We start from the raw sequence: 22845 nt of genomic DNA on the forward strand, positions 1-22845 counted from the left end.
TAGGAGTAATAAACATGTCTCTGACATACCCTTTCTAAACACAACATAGAGTTTGTGAGGTTTTTCTTCCACAAGAGCCAGACTCAAGAATCCAATGTGGGCATTTTGCCCTGGGCCTGAGGCCCTGAGGGTGGGAAAAAGAGGCATGGGGCCATCTGCCTCCTTTTTCTTCCTTTTCTGGGAGGGGATAATAGAGCCTGAATCTCAGCTCCACCTCTGTCACCTCTTCCACTCTAAGAGGCAGATCTGTTAACCGGTCCTCTCCCAGACTTCCCTATCACCGTGGATGGTACGACCATCCTTCCCGGCTCTCAGGCCAGCAACCTTGGTGTCATCTTTGACTCGTCTCTCTCATTCACCCCACACATCTGATCCATTACCAAGACCTGCTGGTCTCACCTTTACAATATCGCCAAGATCCGCCCTTTCCTCTCCACCCAAACGGCTACCTTACTGCTACGGGCTCTCATAATATCCCGGCTAGACTACTGTGTCAGCCTTCTCTCTGATCTCCCTTCCTCCTCTCTCGCCCCGCTCCATTCTATTCTTCACTCCGCTGCCCGGCTCATCTTCCTGCAGAAATGCTCTGGGCATGTCACTCCCCTTCTTAAACACCTCCAGTGGTTGCCTATCGACCTCCACTCAAAACAAAAACTCCTCACTTTAGGCTTCAAGGCTCTCCATCACCTTGCCCCTTCCTACCTCTCCTCCCTTCTCTCTTTCTACCGCCCACCCCACACGCTCCGCTACTCTGTCACCCACCTCCTCACCATCCCTCGGTCTCGCCTATCCCACCGTCGACCCCTGGGCCACGTCCTCCCGCGGTCCTGGAATGCCCTCCCTCCTCACCTCCGTCAATCTAATTCTCTTCCCCTCTTCAAATCCGTACTTAAAGCTCACCTCCTCCAAGAGGCCTTCCCAAACTGAGCTCTCCCCTTTTTCCCTCTGCTCCCTCTACCCCCCACCTCTCCGCAGATAAAGCTTCTTTTCCTACCTTTCCCTCTCCTCCTCCCCCTCTCCCGTCCCACCCCCTCAGCACTGTACTCATCCGCTCAACAGTATATATCTTCATCACCCTATTTACTTTGTTTATTTTGTTTAATGAGATGTACATCACCCTGATTCTATTTATTTGCCATTGTTTTTATGAGATGTTCTTCCCCTTGACTCCATTTATTGCCACTGTTCTGGTCTGCCTGTCTCCCCCTATTAGACTGTAAGCCCTTCAAAGGGCAGGGACCGTCTCTATCTGTTGCCGATTTGTACATTCCAAGCGCTTAGTACAGTGCTCTGCACATAGTAAGCACTCAATAAATACTATTGAATGAATGAATGAATGAATGAATGAATCTGGAGAGGAACAGCTGCCTGTCTGCCCTGCCCTGCGAAGCAGCATGGTCTAGTGGGTAGAGCACAGGTAAATTCTAATCTCGGCTTCACCACTTACCTGCTGTGTGACTTTGGGCAAATCACTTAACTTCTCTGTGCTTCAGTTCCCTTATCTGTAAAATTGGGATTAAGACTGTGAGCTTGTCCAACATGATTATCTTGTATCTAACCCAGCGCTTAGTACAGTGCCTGGCACGCAGTGAGCATTAACAGATACCGTAAAAAAAATGGACTTGATGACATTACCCCCTTGGTGCCTATCTCAGGGGGACATTGGCCTCTTCCTCCTCCTGAAGCTGGCACCTATGAGTCAGAAGGACCTGGGTTATAATCCCGGCTCCGCCCCATGTCTGCTGTGTGACCTTGAGCAAGTCATTTCATTGCTCTGGGCCTCCATTACTTCATCTGGAAAATGGGGATTAAGACTGTGAGTCCCACTTGGGACAGGGACTGTTTTCAACCTAATTTGTTTGTTTCCACCCCAGTTCAGTGCATACAGTGCCTTGCATATGGCAAATACTTAACAAATACCACAATTATTATTATTATTATGCAGCTATGTTGACATATTTATTATGTACTCTGAGGGTTGGAGGGTACCCTTACTTATGCTGAATTGCACTTTTTTGTTGCCAAATTGTACTTTCCAAGTGCTTAGTACTCTGCACACTGTAAACTCTCAACAAATATGACTGAATGAATGAATGAGTATGTCTCCACCAGCTGCTGAATTCCTTCTAGAGCTTTCCAAGGTTCAGTCAGACAATTGATCCATCGACCAGTGGAATTTATTGACCACTTACTGTGTGCAGAACACTGTACTAATCACTGTCCAGTCCTGGGACTTGTGGGCAGAGTCCCAGGATCTGTTCCAGAGTCAGACACCTTTTTAACCTCGGAAGAGTGCGGGCTAGGTCTGTGACCAGCTGGGATAGTGGCCAACCAACAACCCCAAACCAATAACTCTGGAGCCACACAGTGCAGAGGCAGGAGGAAATAGTGACACTTGGAGACCTCTTAACTCCCTTCAACTCTGTGGACCATCATCTTCTCTGGGAAACACTGGCTAATCTCAGCTTTACTGACAATGATAGTCCTCTAGAGATAAGCTTACTGTGGGCAGGGAGTGTGTCTGTTTATTATTGTATTGTACTCTCCCAAGTGCTTACTACAATATTCTGCACACAGTAAGTGCTCAATAAATATGACAGTAGGCGCTCAATAAATATGATTAGCTGACTGAATGAATGACATTGGCCTCCCCTCTAACTAATAATAATGTTACTGTGGGGGTGCCTCAAGGCTCAGTTCTGGAGCCCCTTCTGTTCTTTAACTACACCCACTCCTTTAGAGAATCATGACTTCTCTTCTCAGGGGATTCCTCAATGTACCTCTCCAGCTCAATTTCTCTCCTCTGCAGTCTTACATTTCCTCCTGTCTTTAGGACATCTTTTTCTTGGATGTCCGCTGACTCCTTAAACTTAACATGTTCAAAACAGAAGTCCTCATCTTCCAGCCCAAACCCTGCCCTTCTACGACTTTCCATTACTGTAGCTAACACCACCATCCTTCCTGTCTCGCAAGCCTGTAACCTTGATATTACCTTGGACCCATCTCTTTCATTCAACCCAGATATTCAGTCTGCACCAAATCATGTCAGCCCAACCTTCACAACATCTCTAGAATCAGTTCTTTCCTCTTCAAGCACTGATGCAAGCACTAATAAGCCACCTCAACTACTGCATCAGCCTCCTTGCTGACACTCCCTTCTCTTGTATCTCCCCACGGGAGTCCATACTTCACTCTTTTGCCTGGATCACTTTTCTAAAAAATAATGATTGCCTATCTTCCTCCGCTTCAATCAATCCATCCATCAATCAATAACATTTATTGAGCTCTTCCTATGTGTAGAGCACTGTACTAAATGCTTGGGAGAGTACAATACAACAGAATTGGCAAACATGTTCCTTGCCCATAACGAGCTTACAATCCAGAGGGGGAGATAGACATTAATACGAATAAGTACTTTATAATGTATAAATCAAACAGAAACCCCTTAGTATTGGCTTTAGGGCACTCAGTCAGCTCTCACTTTCTACCTAACCTCATTTATCTCCCACTACAACCCAGCCCTCATTCTTCACTCTTGTAATGCCAACCTACTTGCTGAACCATGATCTCATCTATCTTGCCGACGGCCCCTTGTCCACATTGTCTCTGGCCTGAAACTCCCTCCCCCTTCTTATCCAAAAGACGATCACTCGCTCCTTCAAGTCCATCACTCTCTCCTCCTTCAAAACGCTTCTAAAAGCACCTCTTCTTCAAGATGCCTTCCCCAACAAACCCCTATTTTCCCTAACTCTTTTCCCCGCCTTTTGCTTCACCTAAGCAGATGGCTTTGTATTTCTTAAGCACTTTGAGTCTCTCCCCACCCTCATAGTACATATGTATATCTCCTTATTTTAATGTCTGTCTCCCCAACTAGATTGCAAGCTCCTTGAGGGCAGAAATTAGCGTGGCTCACTGGAAAGAGCCTGGGTTTGGGAGTCAAGGGTCATGGGATCTAATCCCAGCTCTGCCACTTGTCTACTTTGTGACTTTGGGCAAGTCACTTCACTTCTCTGTGCCTCAGTTACCCCATCTGTAAAATGGGGATTAAAACTGTGAGCTCCTTGTGGGACAACCTGATCATCTTGTATCCCCCCCAGTGCTTAGAACAGTGCTTTGCACATAGTAAACAGTTAATAAATACCAGCTTTATTATTATTATTGTTATTATATCGTGTCTACCAAGACTACTGCAGTGTACTCTCAATCAATTGTATTTATTAAAAGTGCTTACTGTATGCAGAACACTTTTCTAAGCACTTGGGAGAGTACAGTATGTTTCCTGCCCACACTGAGATTGTAGTCTAAAGGGGAAGACATTAATATAAATAAATAAATTATGGATATGTGCATAAGTGTTGTGGGGTTTGGGGGAGGGAGGTGGGGGTGAATAAGGAAAACAAATCAGGGTGACCCAGAAGAAAGTGGAAGAAGAGAAAGTGAGGGCTTAGTCAGGGAAGACCTCTTGCAGGAGATGTGCCTTCAATACGGCTTTGAAGGCAGGGAGACTAGTTGTCTATCAGAAATGAAGAGAGAGGGTGTTCCTGGCCAGAGGCAGGATGTGGGCAAGAGGTTGGTGGCAAGATAGATGAGATCAAGGTTCAGTGAGTAGGTTGGCATTACAGGATCCAAATGTGTGGGCTGAGTTGTATTACGAGAGCAGTGAGGTGAGGTAATAATAATAATAATAATAATAATAATGTTGGTATTTGTTAAACGCTTAATATGTGCAGAACACTGTTCTAAGTGCTGGGGTAGATACAGGGTAAACAGGTGGTCCCATATGAGGCTCACAGTCTTAATCCCCATTTTACAGATGAGGTAACTGAGGCCCAGAGAAGTTAAGTGACTTGCCCACAATCACACAGCTGACAAGTGGCAGAGCCAGGATTCGAACCTATGACCTCTGACTCCCAAGCCCATGCTCTTTCCACTGAGTCATGCAAGGTGATTGATGGCTTTAAAACTGACAGTAAGGAATTTCTGTTTGATGTGGAGCTGGATGGACAGCCAATGGAGGTTCTTGAGGAGTGAGGAAACATGGACTGAACCAATCTGTAGAAAAATGACCTGGGCGGCAGAGTGATGTATGGACTGGAGTGGGGAGAGACAGGAGTCTGGGACGTCAGCAAGAAGACTGATGCAGCAATCATGGTGGGATAGGATAAATGCTTGGATTAGTGTGGTAGTAATTTGGAAGAGAGGAGAGAGCAGATTTATAGCAATGTTGAGAAGGTTGAACTGACAGAATAGAGTGACAGATCGAATATATGGGTTTAATGAGAGAGAAGAGTCAAGAATAACGCCAAGATTACAAGCTTGGAAGACAGGAAGGATGGTCGTGATGGGATGGGAAAATTAGGGCTATTTTCTCAGTGCTTATTACTCAGCATATAGTACGTGCTCTATAGGTACTATTTCAATATTGATTGATCAAGTCCCCTCCTCCGCCCTCCACAGTAGAGCTATCCACTCCATGCTCCTAATCTTGCCTGCTGCAAAGTTCCTGCACTGTGGAGACCCCTGCTCTGAGAAGACCCAGGGTGGTGGGGAAAAAAAGGAGGCAGAATGGGGGCAGTGGTGAGGTTGAAATGCTTCCCACTGATCGGGTGGCATACTGATATCAGGGTTCCCTGGGGGTGTTCAGAGACAGGACCAGTAGAACGCGCTCAAAAGATGCTCCTCTCTGCCTGGCACAACTTCTGCAAATGTTCGGTTGGTTGGCAGGCTGTGTTAGGTTAAGCCCTATATAGATTTCTGCCCAAATCAAAGTTTTCTGCCAAAAACAGGATGTGCCACCCAGCCCCACCCCCAACACACACAAATATATATACAGAGAGAGAAAGAGAGAGTTGGATGTTTTAGTTAGATCCTACAGGCTCTAATGAAATGAGGTACAAGCTAAGAAGCGGCTTGGGCCTACTGGAAAAAGTAAGGACCTCAGAGTCAGAGGACCTGAATTCTAATCCTGGCTCTGCCATTTGTCTGCTGTGTGACCATTTTTTATATTTGTTAAATGCTTACTATGTGCCAGGCACTGTTCCAAGCCCCCAGGTAGATACAAGCTAATCAGTCTGAACATAGCTCCTGTCCCCCATGGGCCTCACAGTCTTAATCCCCATTTTACAGATGAAGTAACTGAGGTGCAGAAAGGTTAATTGACTTGGCCTAGGTCATACAGTAGAGAATTGGTGGAGCTAGGAGTAAAACCTACTTCCTTCTGACTCCAAGGCCCATGTTTTATCCTCCAGGCCACTTTGCTTTCCGGCCAGTCATTTAATATTTCTGTGCCTCTATTACCTCATCTATAAAATAGGGATGAGGACTGTGAGCCCCATGTAGGAGATGGACTATGTACAACCTGATGAGTTTGTATCTACCTCAGCGCTTAGTATAGTGCCAGGCACATACTAAGTGCTTAACAAATGCCATTAAAAAAATTGAAAGATGCCCCATTAGCACATTTGGTATTCATACCCCTGACTTAAAGACTTTAAAGACTTATCTCTTTTCCTGTGCGTGAAAACATTCTATTTTACACTTTTACACTTTTCAACAGGAAGTAAGCGTAGCATGGTGTCAGGCACATTTTATGATGTACATCATTGAAATACTTTCTTCTTCCTCCTCCTCCTCCTCCTTCTCCTCTTTGCCTCCCTGCCCCAAAGCTGGTGGAGTTTCCTGCCAGGAATGATGGATGACTGAGACTTTTCATTTCTTTCTTTATTCATTAATTTATTTGTTCATTATGGTATTTTTTTTCAAGCCAGGCACTTTATTAAGCACTGGGGTAGATACAAGCTAATCAAGTTGGAAACAGTCCATGTCCCAAATGAGGCTCACAGTCTGAATCCCATTTTACAAATGAGGTAAATGAGGCACAGACAAGTTAAGTGACTTGCTCAAGGTCACACAGCAGTTAAGTAGAGGAGCTGGAATTAGACCCCAGGTCTTTTTGACTCCCGGGTCCGTGGTCTATCCACTAGACCTCACTGCTTCTCCTAGGCTTCTCTTGAATTGTATTGATTGCTAATACCAGGAATAGTGCATTGTTGCTTTATTTTAAAACGTCATCAAAATTTTAAATACTTTTCACATGCTGCATTACTATGCTCATCTCATCTAATAATAGTAATATTATTTGAATAATAATAGTAATAATAATATTTGCTAAGCACTTTGTTCCAGGCATGGGGGTAGATGCAAGATCATCAGGATGGACAGAGCAACCGTCCCCCTTGGGGCTCACAGTCTCAGCAAGAAGAAGAGCAGGTATCTCTTTATTACATTGATATTAATGAATAAGCATCCACTGTGTTACCAAACTGTTGTTTGGCACAAAATAAGCACTTTAATACCACGATTATTTCCTAGGAGCATAAAGAAGGAAGGGTAAGCTTTTCAACTAGTAATTGTGATAATTATAATAACTGTGGTATTTGTTGAGCGTTTACTATGTGCCAAGCACTGTACTAAACAGTGGAGTGGATACAAGCTCATCAGGTCTTACATGAGGTTCACAGTCTAAGGAGGAGGGAAAACAGATATTGAATCCCTACTGTGCAGATGAGGGAACTGAGACCCAGAGATGTTGTGATGTGCCCGGGATCACACAGAAGGTAAGGGGAGAAGTTAGGATTAGAACTCAGGTCCGCAGACTCCCTGGCCCGTGCTCTTTCCGCTAGACCACGCTGATATCATTAGTAGTAGTAGTAATAGCATTTACTGAGCATTCACTAAATGTAGTACATTGTACTAAGCCCTGGGCAAGTGTAAAACACATTACCTGCCTCTGAGGAGAGACACATAAAGTTTTTTACAGTGCAATCAAAATAAATAATTGAATGTAGAATTGAATAATTATAGATATACCTGTATTGTGAGAATGGATATAAATAAATACATAAGTGCTAGACATAGCTGATGGGCTTACACTATTTAGAAAGCTGGGAAGTTCTTCTCAAATAGAGAGTTGTATAGAGGAAATGAAGGCTGAAGTTATAGGTGACCCATTCCGGAAGTTTAAATGAGGTTAGGAACAAGGAGATGGGGTTAAAATAATTGGAGGGGCCTGTGGGATCTAGAAAGGGCTTTTAAGTATGGAGAGACCTGGGAAAGTTTGAAGGCTCTCCAAAGGAGATCAGCTCTCTTCCTCCTGCTTTACCTCGCTGATTTCTTACTTTTAGGCAGGTCACACACATTTATTATTAATAGGCCATACTGTTTCTCTACTGACTCCACCACTTGCCTGATGTGTGACCTTAGGCAGGTTATTTAACCTCTCTGTGCTTTACTGTAAAATGGGGATTCAATACCTGTTGTCCCTCCTATTTAGTCTGAGAAACCCTGTGGGACAGGGACTGTGTCTAATCTGATTATCTTGTATCTACCCCAGCACTTAGTACAGTCCTTGTCACATAGCAAGTGCTTAAAAAAATTATTATTATTATTTCATGGTTGCTGCCCTCAGGAACTTACAAATGTCTTGAGAGTGAAAATATCTTTCAAAACAACTGTGGTGCCAAAGTTTTTTAGAAGTGCCTGGTTACTAACTGACACTTGTTAACTTTACTGGGCACTCTTATAAAACCCTGATGTTCAACAAGAATATACTGAATTCTAATTATTAAAGCTCCCTGTAAAGAATGCATTGTTTACAGTGACAATTCCTCCTAGCATCTGGGTAAGGAAGGGGTCATTTCCAGATCCATGCTGATAACCTGAGGCCCTCTTTGAATTCCATCCTCTTTCTGTGGTGCAGTCACTGGTAATGGCTTCCACCACAACCTCTGGCCCTGTACTCCACTGCTGTAATTATGGCTACCCTTTGACCTGTAATAAAATATTCACAAACAATCCTGTCTTTGCTCTTGAAAGCCCCCACAAAAATGAGTAGAGATTCCTTGCATTCTTTTCCTCTTCCTTTGGGTTACTTGTCAACTTGCATTACCCGTGACACACACAAAAACGTAAAAGATTATTTTGTTTTTTACCCTCCAGGGGAGGGAAGAAATCCTCAAAGTCTCTTAATAGTGAACAAAATTTGTTTTAAGTGAATCCCTGTGAATGGATATGATTGACACTGTTAGAGGGGGCTGAAGTCCTTGTTTCATTCACAAAATAAATTACCCCATTGGAAAAATCTGGGCTGGGGGAAAAGTAAAGAAGCATACATTAGAGGATGAGGCAGGGAGAAACGGGAGAAACTGTAAAGTGGGGACAACAGAGGCCACAGAAGGACACTACAGGAAACCGAGGAATGCTTGGGAAGATGACAGGGAAATCCAGAGGGAAATCCTAGGGAGATCAGAAACAGAAAAAAACACCCCTCCTGCACCCTCCACCACACCTCCACAGGCTGGTATATATACACACACCCACAGGAAAGTCTTCAGTGTAGAGAACAGTGGAGCAGCAGAGCCAACTAGAAAAGGTTTGAAAAGCCGGGTATGTACCCACCACCAGGGCTACTGACTGATCTGAAATCTCCGAATGGACCCCGTAGGAACCAGGGTTGCAAATCAACCTGTCAGCTGAAGTGGAGGGGGTCGAGGAAGGGATGATGGAGGCCAATGACTTCTACGTCTTCTGCTGCTCTATAGAGCTAGTCTGCTTTGTGAGGGTCTCCCTGTGATGACCTCCTGGCTCGTCTCTTGCTCTGTCTCCTCTGGCAATTTTAGTCAGCTAGCATTAAAGGTGGCTAAGGGAATGTCCTCAACTGCTGTTTCACTTTGTCCTATTGTAGCTGTTGCTGTTCCAATCTGAGGATATTTCTGGGGGTAAGTTTATCAGTTTCTGTGAGTGTGTGTGTGTGTGTGGAGTGGATGGGGATGGGGGACAGAGAGGGAGAGAGAGAGAGAGGAAGAAACAGACAGAGACTGGGGCTCAATCTTGAGCCTTAGGAGTCAGGGATGCAGGCAGCAACAGTGAGACTTTCCATGGAGTAGGGGAAGAAAGAGGAGGAGGAGGGGGAGGAGAGGGGAAGGGGGAAAGAAGAAGAGGGAAAGGGGGGGAGAGGGGAAAGGAGAGAGGGGAGAGACAGGCCAGTTACTCCATGAATGCCACTGAGCTGTGAATATCTCTGAAATTCTCAAAACAAGTGTCGAGGTTGGGGAAGATACAGTGTGTTTCTGAATCCCTGATTATTCCTATTCTTACCTATTCCTTTGCCCCCAAGGGATGGCATCTTTACATAACGGTCTTACCTGTCTTGCCACAGCTCTCATTTTCCCCACTGCTTCCCCCACAGAGAGCCCAGTCCCTGGCCTTCACCAGCAGGATGGTGACAGATAGGGAATTTGGGGGGCAGTGAGATATGCCCCTCTAGGTGGGTGCAACCCCCATTTACACCTTTGTTCTTGCTGTGTGGAAGGGTTAAGTGAATTTCCCAAGGGTGATATTTCTATGAGTTCAAGCAGGACATTACCCAGTTGATTCCACAGCCTCAAAAGGTGCTTTGAACACACTCCCTCCTGTTAACTTTAAAAAAAAATTCCTTGAATTATGGAATTACTTACCTTAGTGGGTTTCTTTTGAACTCTGTGGTAGGGGATTTTAGAGTAAAATGAAAACAAACTAAATCTTCATCAAGAAATTTAAAGTTTCTTCCTCCTCTGGGGTTGATGTAACTGAGTATTACAAAAAAGTTATTTGTTAAGGCCTTACTATGTGCCTGGCACTGTACTAAGTCCTGGGGTAGATACAAGCAAGTCAGGTTGGACACAGTCCCTGCGCCACATGGGGCTCACAGTCTCAATCACCAATTTACAGATGAGGTAACTGAGACACAGAGAAATGAAGTGACTTGCTCAAGGTCATACAGCAGACAAGCAGAGGAAGTAGGATTAGAACCCAAATCCTCCAGACTCCCACATTGGTCCTCTATCCACTTTGCCATACTGCTTCTCTAATCCTTACAACACAATCCTTGCAACCCTACATACTGTTCGTTAAGAACCCCCAAACCTAGAGATGAGAGCTCATTTCATTCCAGTTTTATCTTTGGAAGTGTGTAAATCATGAAGTCTGCCCATGAAAATTATACCTTTCCAGTGTTCCTAAAACTTTGGTAGTATTCTTCAGAACCTAAGCTTTTATTTTGAAAAGAAAATACCTCTAGTAGTAGCTGTGAATCAAACCTTTACTAGCACCATAGCATGGTGCACTAATAAATAAATAATCATGTTGGTATATGTTAAGTGCTTATTATGTGCCAAGCACTCTTCTAAGCTCTGAGGTAGATACAGGTAATCAGGTCCCCCGTGGGGCTCACAGTCTTCATCCCCATTTTACAGATGAAATAACTGAGGCACAGAGAATTGACGTGAATTACCCAAGATCACACTGTGGACAAGTGGCAGTCAGGATTAGAACCCACATCCTATGACTCCCAAGCCCATACTCTTTCCACTAAGCCAAACTGCTTCACTATGGTATATTGGGGTCTTTAGATCAGTAGCACTGGCATTTATTGAGCAGCTGCTGAGTACAATACACTGTACTAAGCACTTACTTGGGAAGTACTGACCAAGCCACAGCTGGCCATTCAGTTGATAAAGCCCTCCCCCTCCCCCACCACTTCCAGCTGTATGGAATCATCATCAGTCTTCTCCCTCTCCAACTCCTCCAGGTGCAAGGAATCATCTGGGGATCAATCAATTAATCAATCTAGCCCCACAGCACATACTCATATAGCTGTAATTTTGTGCGGGGCAGCAGAGCTGGAGAGAGAGAGAGAGATCAGGCCTGGACATGTAGATTTGAAAATTATATGCATAAAAGTGGTAGCTGAAACAATGGGAGTGAATGAGTTCTTCAAGGGAGTGGGTGTAGATGGAGAATAGAAGGGGAAGCAGAAGTAGGTAAGAGAAGTAGTGTGGCTTAGTGGAAAGAGTATGGGACTGGGAGTCAGAGGATGGGAGTTCTAATCTTGCCTCTGTCACTTTGCTGTGTCGCATAACTTTTATGTACCTCAGTTATCTCATCTGTAAAGTGGGAATTAAAAGTGTGATTACCCTGTATCTACCCCAGGGTTTGGCACACAATAAGTGCTTAATGATTATAATTTATTATAACTGAGCCTTTTTATGGTATTTATTAAGTGCTTATTATATCCCAGTCACTATACTAAGTGCTGAGGTAGATACAGTGAAGCAGTTTGGCTTAATGGCAAGAGCAGGGGTTTGGGAGTCAGAGGATGTGGGTTCTAATCCTGAGTCTGCCACTTGTCTGCTGTGTGAGCTTGGACAAGCCACTTAACTTCTCTGTGCCTCAGTTACTCATCTAGAGAATGGGGAGTAAGACTCTGAGTCCCACATGGGACAACCTGGTTACCCTTTATACCTCAGTGCTTAGCATACAGTAAGTGCTTAACTAATACCATTATTATTAAAATGCAAGCTAATCAGGTTAGACACAGTCTCTGTCCCATATGAACCTTACAGTCTTAATGTCCCTTTTACAGATGAGGTAGCTGAGGCACAGAGGAGTTAAGTGACTTATCCAAGGTCACACAGCAGACAGGTGATAGAGCTGGATTAAAAATCAGGTTCTACTGACTTTGAGGCCTGTGTTCTATCCACTAGGCAATGCTGCTTCTTGAGGGACTTCCACAGTTGGGGGGGGGGGGCGGGGGGAAGGAAGAGGAAGATCCTGCAAAAGAGACTGAGAAGGAGCAGCTAGGGAGTTTCGAGGAGAACCAGGGGAGAATGTCAGTGAAGCCAAGGTTGGATACTGTTTCTAGGAGAAGGGAGTTTTTAACAGTATCAAAGGTATCTTAGAAGTTGATGATTAGAATGGAATAGAGGCAATTGGATTTGGCAGGAAGGTTTGAGAGGGCAGTTTCTGTGGAGTGAAAGGGAGTGGAAGCCAGAATGGAGGGGGTCAAGGAGAGAATTTGAACCCAAGAAGAAGAGGCAGTGGATGTAGACAACTGTGTAGATGACTGTGATTAAGTAACTTGGGTGGGTAATAGAGGATGCTATGGATGATATGAACTTCAAAGTTCATATACCAGTGAGAGAATGGCAGGAGAGACAGCATCATCTGGGGAGAGGCAGGTTTCAGTGATAGGAAGAGCAGTGATTGGGTCAGGAACAGGTTAAAGATGAAGGAATGAGATTCCTCCCCCTCCCCACCCCTTCCAGGTGCATGGAATTATCTGGAAAAGACACGGGCCAATAGAGTGAAAAGCCCACCCCTGCACTTAATTGGCACTGGAGTTGAGCTCTCGTGGGGGTGAGGTGGGGGGAAAAAAAGCTTAGCTTTTTGTGATAAGAGCTGGGAATGAGATAGGGTTTGACTTCTTTTGGAAGAAATAAAAGATCTAATTCATCTCATATGGTAAGTTATCTTTCTTTTTCCAAGAAACATGGGGGATAGGGAGGAGAGTTAATGGGGGTTAGATAGGTATAGTGAATGGATAATTTGACTTTAAACTCAGATTTTCAGGGCTCTCTCCAGCAACTTAGTCCTCAGTTCATATGACCACCTGTTGAAATTGATTTCTAGGTGAATGGTATGTTAACTAGTCCTGTAATCCTTCAGGTTTTACCTTATATACTATCTAATGAATCATCCCCTTCAGTGTTAAATCTTATTTTTCTTGTCTGTTCTGGGGGTGTGGCTCAGTCATGGCCACTGGAATTCCTACAGATTTTGCATTGGCACCTTAGGTAGAATTTCTAGGTTTATACCTGACTTCTAGCCTCCTAAACAGCAGATGATTAGAAGATGTCCTGACTTTATGGCCTCTAGCCACATGACCCTAGATTGTCTCCAGAGGAACCCCTAACTGTTTTCTGGATTCTAATAGGAAGATATATCAGAAGCATAAGGCATGTCTCTCTGTTTTGTTTATTATGGTATTAAGTACTTATATGCCAGATACAGTACTAATCACCCGGGTATCTACAAGCCAATCAGGTTGGACACAGACCATGCCCCACATGGGGCTCAGAGTCTTAGTTCCCATTTTACAGATGAGGTAACTGAGGCACAGAGAAGTTAAACAACTTGCCCAAGGTCACTCAGCAGACAAGTGGAGTCAAGATTAGAACCTAGATCCTTTAACTCCCATGTCTGTGCTCTCTCAACTAGGTCATTCTGCTCCTCCCTGCCCATAAGGCAGTAACATTTCAACAGGGAAGGCAAGACCAATTTATCAATTTTCAGTGAGAACTGGTAAAGGTGAATAATTCATTCTTATTGGGTGTTAATTTGGAAGCCTAATTAGAACCACTAGAAAATCAACACTATTAACTGTGAATTGAGGTATCAGGTGTGGGCAGTAAATGCCCTGCTCTGGACTGGCTGTACCTGCCACATCTGGTCCTATTATTTATTCAACTGGACATTCCATAGGAACATGCTTCTGGAATGTGCAAGGGAGTTCAAACAGCAAGCTAGGACAGCTGCATCTGGGGCTGGTTTTGTTATGAATCCAGAAGACTCATGCAAACAAACAAACCCATCACACACTAGAAGTGAATTAATGCCAGCTCGTTGGAGATGACTCAGGAAAAGAAATAATTTCTAACCATAGCTTGGAGCCTCTTCTCTAAGTTGAAAGGGATAACTGGCAGTTGGTTCTGTTTTGAGAAGACATTTTGTCATAGCTCAAAAGAATTGTTTCAGTGGCTGTCCTCACTCTTATTCTGTGGTGACTAAAATAATGCAATGAAAACCTTTACTGATATCAAGAATTGAAGTCCACAAAGATCATCTTAGGATATTCTCACTATAATGTTGAATCCTCCACATAACTTATCACGGTGGAAGACCACTGGTCACTTCTCATGAGGGCACTTGGAGCTTTTTGGCAATTAGGGAGGAGGGGGAAGGGCTATGGAAGTTGAGATTTCTATGGGGAGGGACTCCAAAATGGCACTCCCCCTCTCCCCCCCCCCCATTAACCCTGTGTCTGCTTTGGAACAACCTACTCTCCTGACAGTCAGGATGCCTAATAAAGTGCCCTGAATGAGTGGTAGTTGGTTTTGGGGGCTTTTTCCAACATCTGTTTGATTTCACCCTCCACTGACACTTCACTTTCTAGTATTAGCAGTTAAAGAGGCCCTCATAAAACTAACAGGGTGGTGGTCTTGTTGAATAACATAGGACCAATTCCTGGATTTTACTTGGTTAAGGTATTAAGTGTTTTTATTTAAAATGATATTTAAACACTTAATGTGTCTGGCACTACTAAGCGCTGGGGGTAGATACAGGTTCATTAGGTGGTATACAGTCCATGTCCCATAAAGGGTTTGTAGTCTTAATCTGCATTTTACAGATGAGGTAATTTAACAGAGAAGTTAAGTGACTTTCCAAGATCACCCAGCAGACAAGTGGCAAAGCTAGGATTTGAACCAGGTCCTCTGACTCCTAGGCCCATGCTCTTTCCTGTAGGTAGTACTGCTTCTCTTTTTATTGAGCACCTATAGGGTACAAAGCATGCTGTATTAGGTTCCAATTTAAGGGAACACTTTGAAGAGCAGATATGCTTCCTGTCCTCAAATTATATGTAATGTAATAGGAGAGATAAGATGGTCAAGCAAAATCAAGAGACATAAGTACTGACCCATACTTGCACATATACTAATGGGTTGACTTTTTTGTGGTATTTATTAAGTGTTTACTATGCACCAGGCACTGTATAAAGCTCTGGGGAAGATACAAGCTAATCAGGTTGGATACAGTCAGTGTCACACATTCTTAATCTCCATTTTACAGGTGAGGTAACCGAGGCACAGTGAAGTGAGTTACCCAAGGTCTCTCAACAGACAAGTGGCAGAGCTTGGATTAGAACTCATGTCCTTGACCAGTTGGAAAATGGGTCTGGTTAGCCAGGGTAAACTCCCTGAAGGAGGTGGGCCTTGAGTCATAAAAGAGAAGCCAGGAAGCTGTTCCAAGCTTATGGGACAGTTGGAGCCAGAGCTTGCAGGGAAGAAAAAGAGGCCTAGGTCTGGGGGCTGTTTAAGTAGGGAAGCTTGACTGGAATGTAGGCTGTAGAGTTGGAAATGAGAGCAGGGTGGGGTGTTTTGGAGTCCACAGTCTGCATTTGATACAGAAGGAGATCGTGTGCTCTGAGATTCTCTCTAGTAAAGAGTTGGTCAAAGCAGCAGGTGTGGTAGATGACCTTTGCAGTGCTGCAATGGGCAGAATGTTATGGAGCAGGTAAAGACTGGAAGCTGGAGACCAGACAGGAGAAGGAGGATGCTGTCATTCAAGACCAGTTGGAGAGGTCTGGGTAGTATGACTGGTGCATAAGTGCTTAATACAGTGCTTTTGCACACAGTAAGAGCTCAATAAATATTGAATGTTGAGGGATGAAGTCAGAAAGATGTCAAAGATGCTTGGAACTGAGTTGAATCATGCTGCCTATGTCTTGAGCAATATCATTCTGAAATGAGATGTGCCCAGTTTCTTAGTGAGTCTGCTGATACGGTAATCAACTAGTTTTCTATGGGCTAGCAGGGAGACTCCAGCAGGTGTGGTCTGTGGATGCTAGCTTGTACAGTTTGGAGTGGACAGTGCTTCTCCATCTCCTCAACTCCCCTGAGCCACAGGACAAAACTCAATAAGGCCTCTGGGGAAATCTGATTCTGATAAATGCACCAAGTAACCATTTATATAACCAACTGCAGGGTGGCTGCATTTGCCAAACTGCGTTTTAAAAGAAAATGTAATTGGTGTTTTATTGACTCATGTGTTTGGGTTTTTTCCATCTTTTCCCAGTCTTTTCCCTTCTAGCATTTTCCTTAATCTGCTTCTTTTCTTAGTGGTTTCTGTCCTCTTGGGCCTTTCCCATTTGTGTTTCCTCCCATCCACTGATGGGAGGGGAGGGTGTGTGTGTGTGTGTGCTTTCTCTGCCTCCCTTACCGGGCTTATAAACTTTTCCTTTTTTTCTTCCTCTCATCAACCTTCTCTTTCTAAAGCCTACTTCCATAATCAATTAATGGTATTTTTTGAGTGCTTACTATGAGCAGAGCACTCTACTAAGCACTTGGGAGAGACAATATAACAGTTAGTAGACATGTTCCCTGCTCATAGCAACCTTATTACTTTCTATTCCCCTTAATCCTCCTCATTTTCCTTTTCCCTAAATTTTCAGTCCTCACCTTTTCTCTCCCTGTGCCCGCATATACTCCCTGAAGGGGTCTCCACCTCTTCTGGATCTGCTTTCCCAGCACTGGTGCTTCAGCTGCTTCTCCCACATTTTCACCACCATCCCGTAACCCACATCCAGCTTTCTAGATGTCTCTAGCTTGCTTGGGCCTCCCCTGAGCCTAGCCAATGGCCATGAACTCTGGTCTCGAGCTTCCTCAATAACAATTATGGTATTTGTTAAGCACTTACTATGTGTCAAGCACTGTTTTAAATTATGAGATAGACACAGGTTAATTAGGTCAGACTTAGTGCCTGTTTCATGGGGGGTTCACAGTCTAGGAGGAGAACCGGTATTAAATCCCCATTTTACAGATAAGCAGTGTGGTCTAGTGGATAGAACACAGGAGTTAGAAGGATTTGGGTTCTAATCCTGACTACCAATTTTTTGCTGTGACCTAGGGCAAGTCACTTAACTTCTCTATGCCTCAGTCTCTCATCTATAACATGGGGATGACTTGCCCTATGTGGGAGAGGGACTGTGTCCAACCCAATTACTGTGTATCTACCCCAGCGCTTAGTATGGTGCCTGGCATATAGTAAACACTTAAGTACCACAATAAGGAAACTGAGGCACAGAGAAGTTAAGTGACTTCCCAAGGCCCACAGCAAGCAAGTTGTAGAGCCATGATTAGACTCTGAGTCCTGCAGCAATCAGCAGTGCCCTTTCATGTCGACCTACATACCCTACTATTTAAGCATATGCTCACTAGGTATCTATTTGCCCCTTCCTCTATTCCTCTATTTTTTAATCTGTAAATTGTTTTATGCCTATCTTTCCTATCAGATTGTAAAATGCTTGAGGGTATAAATCATGCCTTTTCTCTTGCATTTTTCCAAACTCTGAGTATAGTTCTCTGTACACACTAGATAATAAATGCTAATGATTGAGCCACCTTCAGTGGATGTGGGTCCCTTTACTCCCAACCATGTCTTCCTGCACACATGCTCCCATTTCCCTGAGAGAAGCTTTTGGAGGAAGAAATGCCATTTTTTGTAGATATTTTGAAAAGAAGAGAAATAAGTGGAGTGTGAAAAATAGGAAATTCAGGATTTATCTGTGAGTTATGTTAAAATAAATTCCAGGTTAATGTGTACTTCAGTAATAAGTCAAAGCAAGATCTATCATGTTTCCAAATATAATATCAAAATTTAGTTTGCATTGAAAAGATCACCAATTTTCCCTCTCCTCCCTCCCCTCTAAGCCTGGCACAAAATTTTTTTATACTGTATTTCCTTTCTTTTTTTCTCCATAGAAGGGAAGCTCGTTCTCCACCCATCCTAATTTTTCTGGGATCATTTCCAGTTTGGGCCCAAATTTACACATTGAAGGGATTTCTCCAGCTTTATTTTTAGATAGCATGATTTTCCTAACTATCCTAATCCTGTTATCATAAAGAAAAGCAGCACAGGAGTATCAAATTGCAAAAGCAGTCAGGGAAAACTGGAAATGGCGCCACAAAAAAGCTCAGTCACTGTTTTGGTCCAACAGAAAGGGAATTCTTTGTGGAGACACAAACTGTGAAAATATCTGACAATCCCCCAACTCACTCTGAATCAGAACTCCACTGATGGCAAAAGACCGTTTATACCAAGATAGAGTATGACAGTGGCCCTGAGCAAAATGAAACCACTGTGTAAAGGACTGAGGTTTGGGAAAACTGCCTCTGGGGGCCTTGCTAGAGCAGCAAAATGAGAGATTTAAGAAGCATTTGGATATTTGATATTCACCCCAACCTCACAGCATTTATGTACATATCTTTAAATTATGTATTTATTCATGTTAATGTTTGTCTCCCCCTCTAAACTGTAAGCTCATTATAGGCAGGGAACAGGTCTGCTAATCTGTGGTACTGTACTCTCCCAAGCACTTAGTATGATGCTCAATAAATACAATTGATTGATTAAACTTTGTCAAAAGTTAAGAAGTTCTTTTAGGAGAAAATGAAGGGGATTGTAAAGTGCTTTGGATCTTTTAGGTGCTCTTCCTCCTCTGGGAACAAAACAGACTTGGTTATTTCAAGCTGAACCCTATAATCATTACAGTTTACTGCAAATCCTGTGGGGCACCATTTAGATGTGTAAGGAATTCTATCAACCAGCTGTAATTTTATATATCTAAAATACACACAATAAGCCTTAGTATGATGACGGACTAGTTAAGCATATCTAGTCAGGGAAGTTTAATACCCAAGTTAGTGTATTTCAATTCAACCCAGTTCTTACCTTGAATGCAGCCAGGAGAGGAATGTAAAAAGGAAAGGAAAATAAATTGCTATCACTGCTGTTGTCTGCTCTATTCCTCGCGGCACAGTCATTAGCTTCTGCTGTGCAGGGAATGTCTACCAACTCTGTTATATTGAACCCTCAATGCTTAGTACAGTGTTCTGCACATAGTAAATGCTCAATAAATACCATTTATTGGGACAGAGCAGGGTTGTGTGTGTGTGGGGGGGAAATTAGTACTAGGAGAAAGCAAAAGATGTCAGGGATCTACTTAGGCAGTGAAGTGTATTTTTTGATCACTTACTGTGTGCAGAACACTGTACTAAGCACTTGGGAAAGTGCAATATAACAATATTACAGTCACATTCCCTGCTTATAGTGAGCTTACAATCTAGAGAGAGACAGACTTTAATATAAATAAAATGACAGATATATACATAAGTGCTGTGGGGCGGGGGGTGGTGAATTAATAAAGGGAGCAAGTCAAGGTGATGCAGAAAGAGTGGGAAAAGAGGAAAGAAAGCTTTAGGAAAGGCGTCTTGGAGATGTGCCTTCAGTAAGGCTTTGAAGGTGGTGAGGGAGGGAGAGTAATTGTCGGCTATGAAGCGGGAGGGTGTTCCAGGCCAGAGGCAGGAGGTGGGTGAGAGATCAGCGGTGAGATAGACAAGATCAGTGACAAGGTTAGCATTAGAGGAGTGAAGTGTGCGGGCTGGACTGTAGTAGGAGAGTAAAGAGATGAGGTAGGAGAGGACACTGTAATGGAGTGCTTAACCTGTTTGACAGGGAATTCCACCTCTTGGCATCAATAGCCCTCTCTTCTGTCTGAAGGCACTGATAAGTGAAAGGGATGGGGAGGATTGATGAGGGAGTGGAGGGGTGTCTCAGAAGCAGCTGCCCCGGGGCCCATCCATCCTTGTGGGTGCTAACGCATGAGGGGGAGTGGATCGTAATCTGTCAAACTACAAGATTCCAGGTTGCTTCAGCCGGCTATGTCAAGCTTCCCTCCAACACAAGCGCCGACGAACTTTTCAGACTGAAGAGCCAAACAAAATGAATCCTTTGAGCTGTTGGTGTGCCAATTGTGCAATTTTAGCACAAGTGGTGAGGGGTAGGAGAAGAAGAAAGTGAGAGGAGGAGGTTGAGGAGAGACACCAAATTTTATTCTTGGTTCATCTGGGAAGGAGGGGAGGGCAGGTGCCAGAGTGACAGGGCACTGGAACTGCTGCTGTCACTGGTCACTCGTTTCCACCACCTCTTCTTCCTGTGCTACTGATGCCACCCCTATGGGCGGCAGTCAAGATCAGACGTGTGTGTGGTTGAATCCTTTCCTTCAGAATATGTGTGGCTCCTGAGGAGGGACGGCCTTACTCTTTTCCCCCAAATTCCTGTGTAGCGTGCAGCTCCCAATGCTGTGCCAATGCAAAGGCAGGGGTAGCTTGGCTGGCCCATCTCAGCTGCTGTTTACTCAGGCACTGCTGATGGGGAGGGAGCGAGTACAGCTACAACTCACCCTGTCCTCTGGTGAGGACGGAGGGAACCTCACAGCTGGGAGAGGTCAAATATGTTTATTGTTATATTGTACTCTCTAAAGCGCTTAGTACATTGATCGGCACACACAGTAAGCTCTCAATAAATATAATTAACTGACTGACAGATCAAAGAGCAGACCCACCATTTTGAGTCCCCAGTGACCCCTTTCCAGCTCAAACAGTGAGGGGGGGCAAGCTTCTTCCTGCCGAGAGTGCTGTGAGGAAGAAGTTAGAGGTATCACCCTCACCGTGCGGACTTCCCTTCCTGGTATCGTGCTACAGCTTGTACCAAGCGGAGCCATGAATTCTTGACTCCTGCTCCAACAAATGATGGTATTAATACTAATGCTTAAACATACACAAAGTGCTTAAGTGCCTTCAAGTCATATCCGATTCATAGCGACTTTATGGGTATATTTTCTCCAGAACGTCCTGTCTTCTGCCATAATCTATAACTTTCCGTTATCGTTGTTATGGCCTCTGTCCATCTAACTGCTTGTCTGCCTCTTCCACATTTTCCCTGGACTTTTCCTAGCATTAGTATCTCCAGAGAATTAGTCCTCCTGATTACATGTCAAAATTATGCTAATCTAAGTTGTCATTTGGCCTTCCAAACACCACTTTGGCTTAATTTGCTTCAAAATCTATTTTTTTTTTGGCCAGTCCATGATATTCACAAAAACCTTCTCCAGGTCCACACTTCAAAAGAGTTGATGCTCTTTCTATCCCATTTTTTCACCCTCTGACTTTTGGATCCATACATTGTCACTGGGTACAATCAATTATTTATTGAATACTTACCATATGCAGAACACTTGTAAATGCTTGGGAGAGTACATCAGAGGTGATAATCGTAATGGTATTTGTTAAGCACTTACTGTATGTCAAGGACTGTTCTAAGTTCTGGGAAGATATAAGGTAATCAGACACAGTATTGTCCCACACAAGTCTCACAGTCCAAGTAGAAGGGAGATCAGGTATTGAATACCCATTTTACAGATGAGTTAACTGAGGCACAGAGAAGTTGTGACTTGCCTAAGGTCACACAGTAGACAAGTGGTAGTCAGAATTAGAACCCAGGTCCTCTGTCTCTCAGGCCCATGCTCTTTTGTTTTACCCACAGAGAGCTGTAATGCACAGTTCCCTATCCCATGTAGGGCTCATAGTCCGAGGGGGAGGGGAAAAAAAGATATTTTATTCCCATTTTACAGATGAGGGAACTGAGGCCCAGAGAAAGTATTGGCCCAAGGTCATATAGCAAAAAAGTGTCAAAAGTGGGACTAGAACATGAGCCTCCTGACTCACATTTTTGAGCTCTTCCTACTAGGCCTTGTGTGCTTTAGAGGCTTTATTGAGCCTCTCTTCTTAAGTGACCATGTTTTCTGTAGTTCCAAGTTGAATAAGGACAGGAGTCCCATGAAAGAGACCAAATAACCATGCTGGGGGAAGATAAGATAGGGACTTAATAAACAAACAGAAAGGGCAAAGAGAAAGGGAGGGAGGCAAGAGCAGAGTGCTATAGGCAGACAGAGGGACAGGTAAACATGCAGAGAAACAGAGTGAGATAAGAGGGAGGGAGAAGGAAGAAGTATATGCAGGAAGGAATTCCTCTTTCTCTCTCTGTCTCCCTCTCCCATGAGCACACACATGCTCAGCCCATCCAGATGATGCTCTCTACCTGGGGCAGCAGCAAATAAGCCATGGAGAAGAGAGGTGGCTTCTTGCCATGGTTAGGAGCCCCATTCTGAGCCAAAGATGCTGTCAGTGGTTTCTGGGTCAGTGGAACTGTAGAGTGGCTGTGCCAGAAACAGCAAGATGGCTCTCTGGGTTTCAGTGGTGATGGCAGTAGCTCAGGTGCAGAGTAGGCTGCTTGCTGGGGCTGATGAAGCAGAGATGGGGAGAGTTCTCCAACTCCCAGTCTTTTCCCACCCCA

General features: G+C 44.0%; 1 long non-coding RNA gene across 1 annotated transcript in view; it reads left to right on the top strand.

Annotated features, from left to right (window-relative positions):
- Positions 1 to 13216: 13216 nt before the first annotated feature.
- Positions 13217 to 22845, top strand: part of LOC114809213 — a 68873-nt gene continuing 59244 nt past the window's right edge. Inside the window, exon 1 of the long non-coding RNA XR_003756974.2 lies at positions 13217 to 13338. This is a non-coding gene — a long non-coding RNA (uncharacterized LOC114809213). The remainder of the gene's footprint in view (positions 13339 to 22845) is intronic.

The sequence above is a fragment of the Ornithorhynchus anatinus genome, chromosome 2 (genome assembly GCF_004115215.2).
Source record: "Ornithorhynchus anatinus isolate Pmale09 chromosome 2, mOrnAna1.pri.v4, whole genome shotgun sequence".
NCBI lineage: Eukaryota > Metazoa > Chordata > Mammalia > Monotremata > Ornithorhynchidae > Ornithorhynchus > Ornithorhynchus anatinus.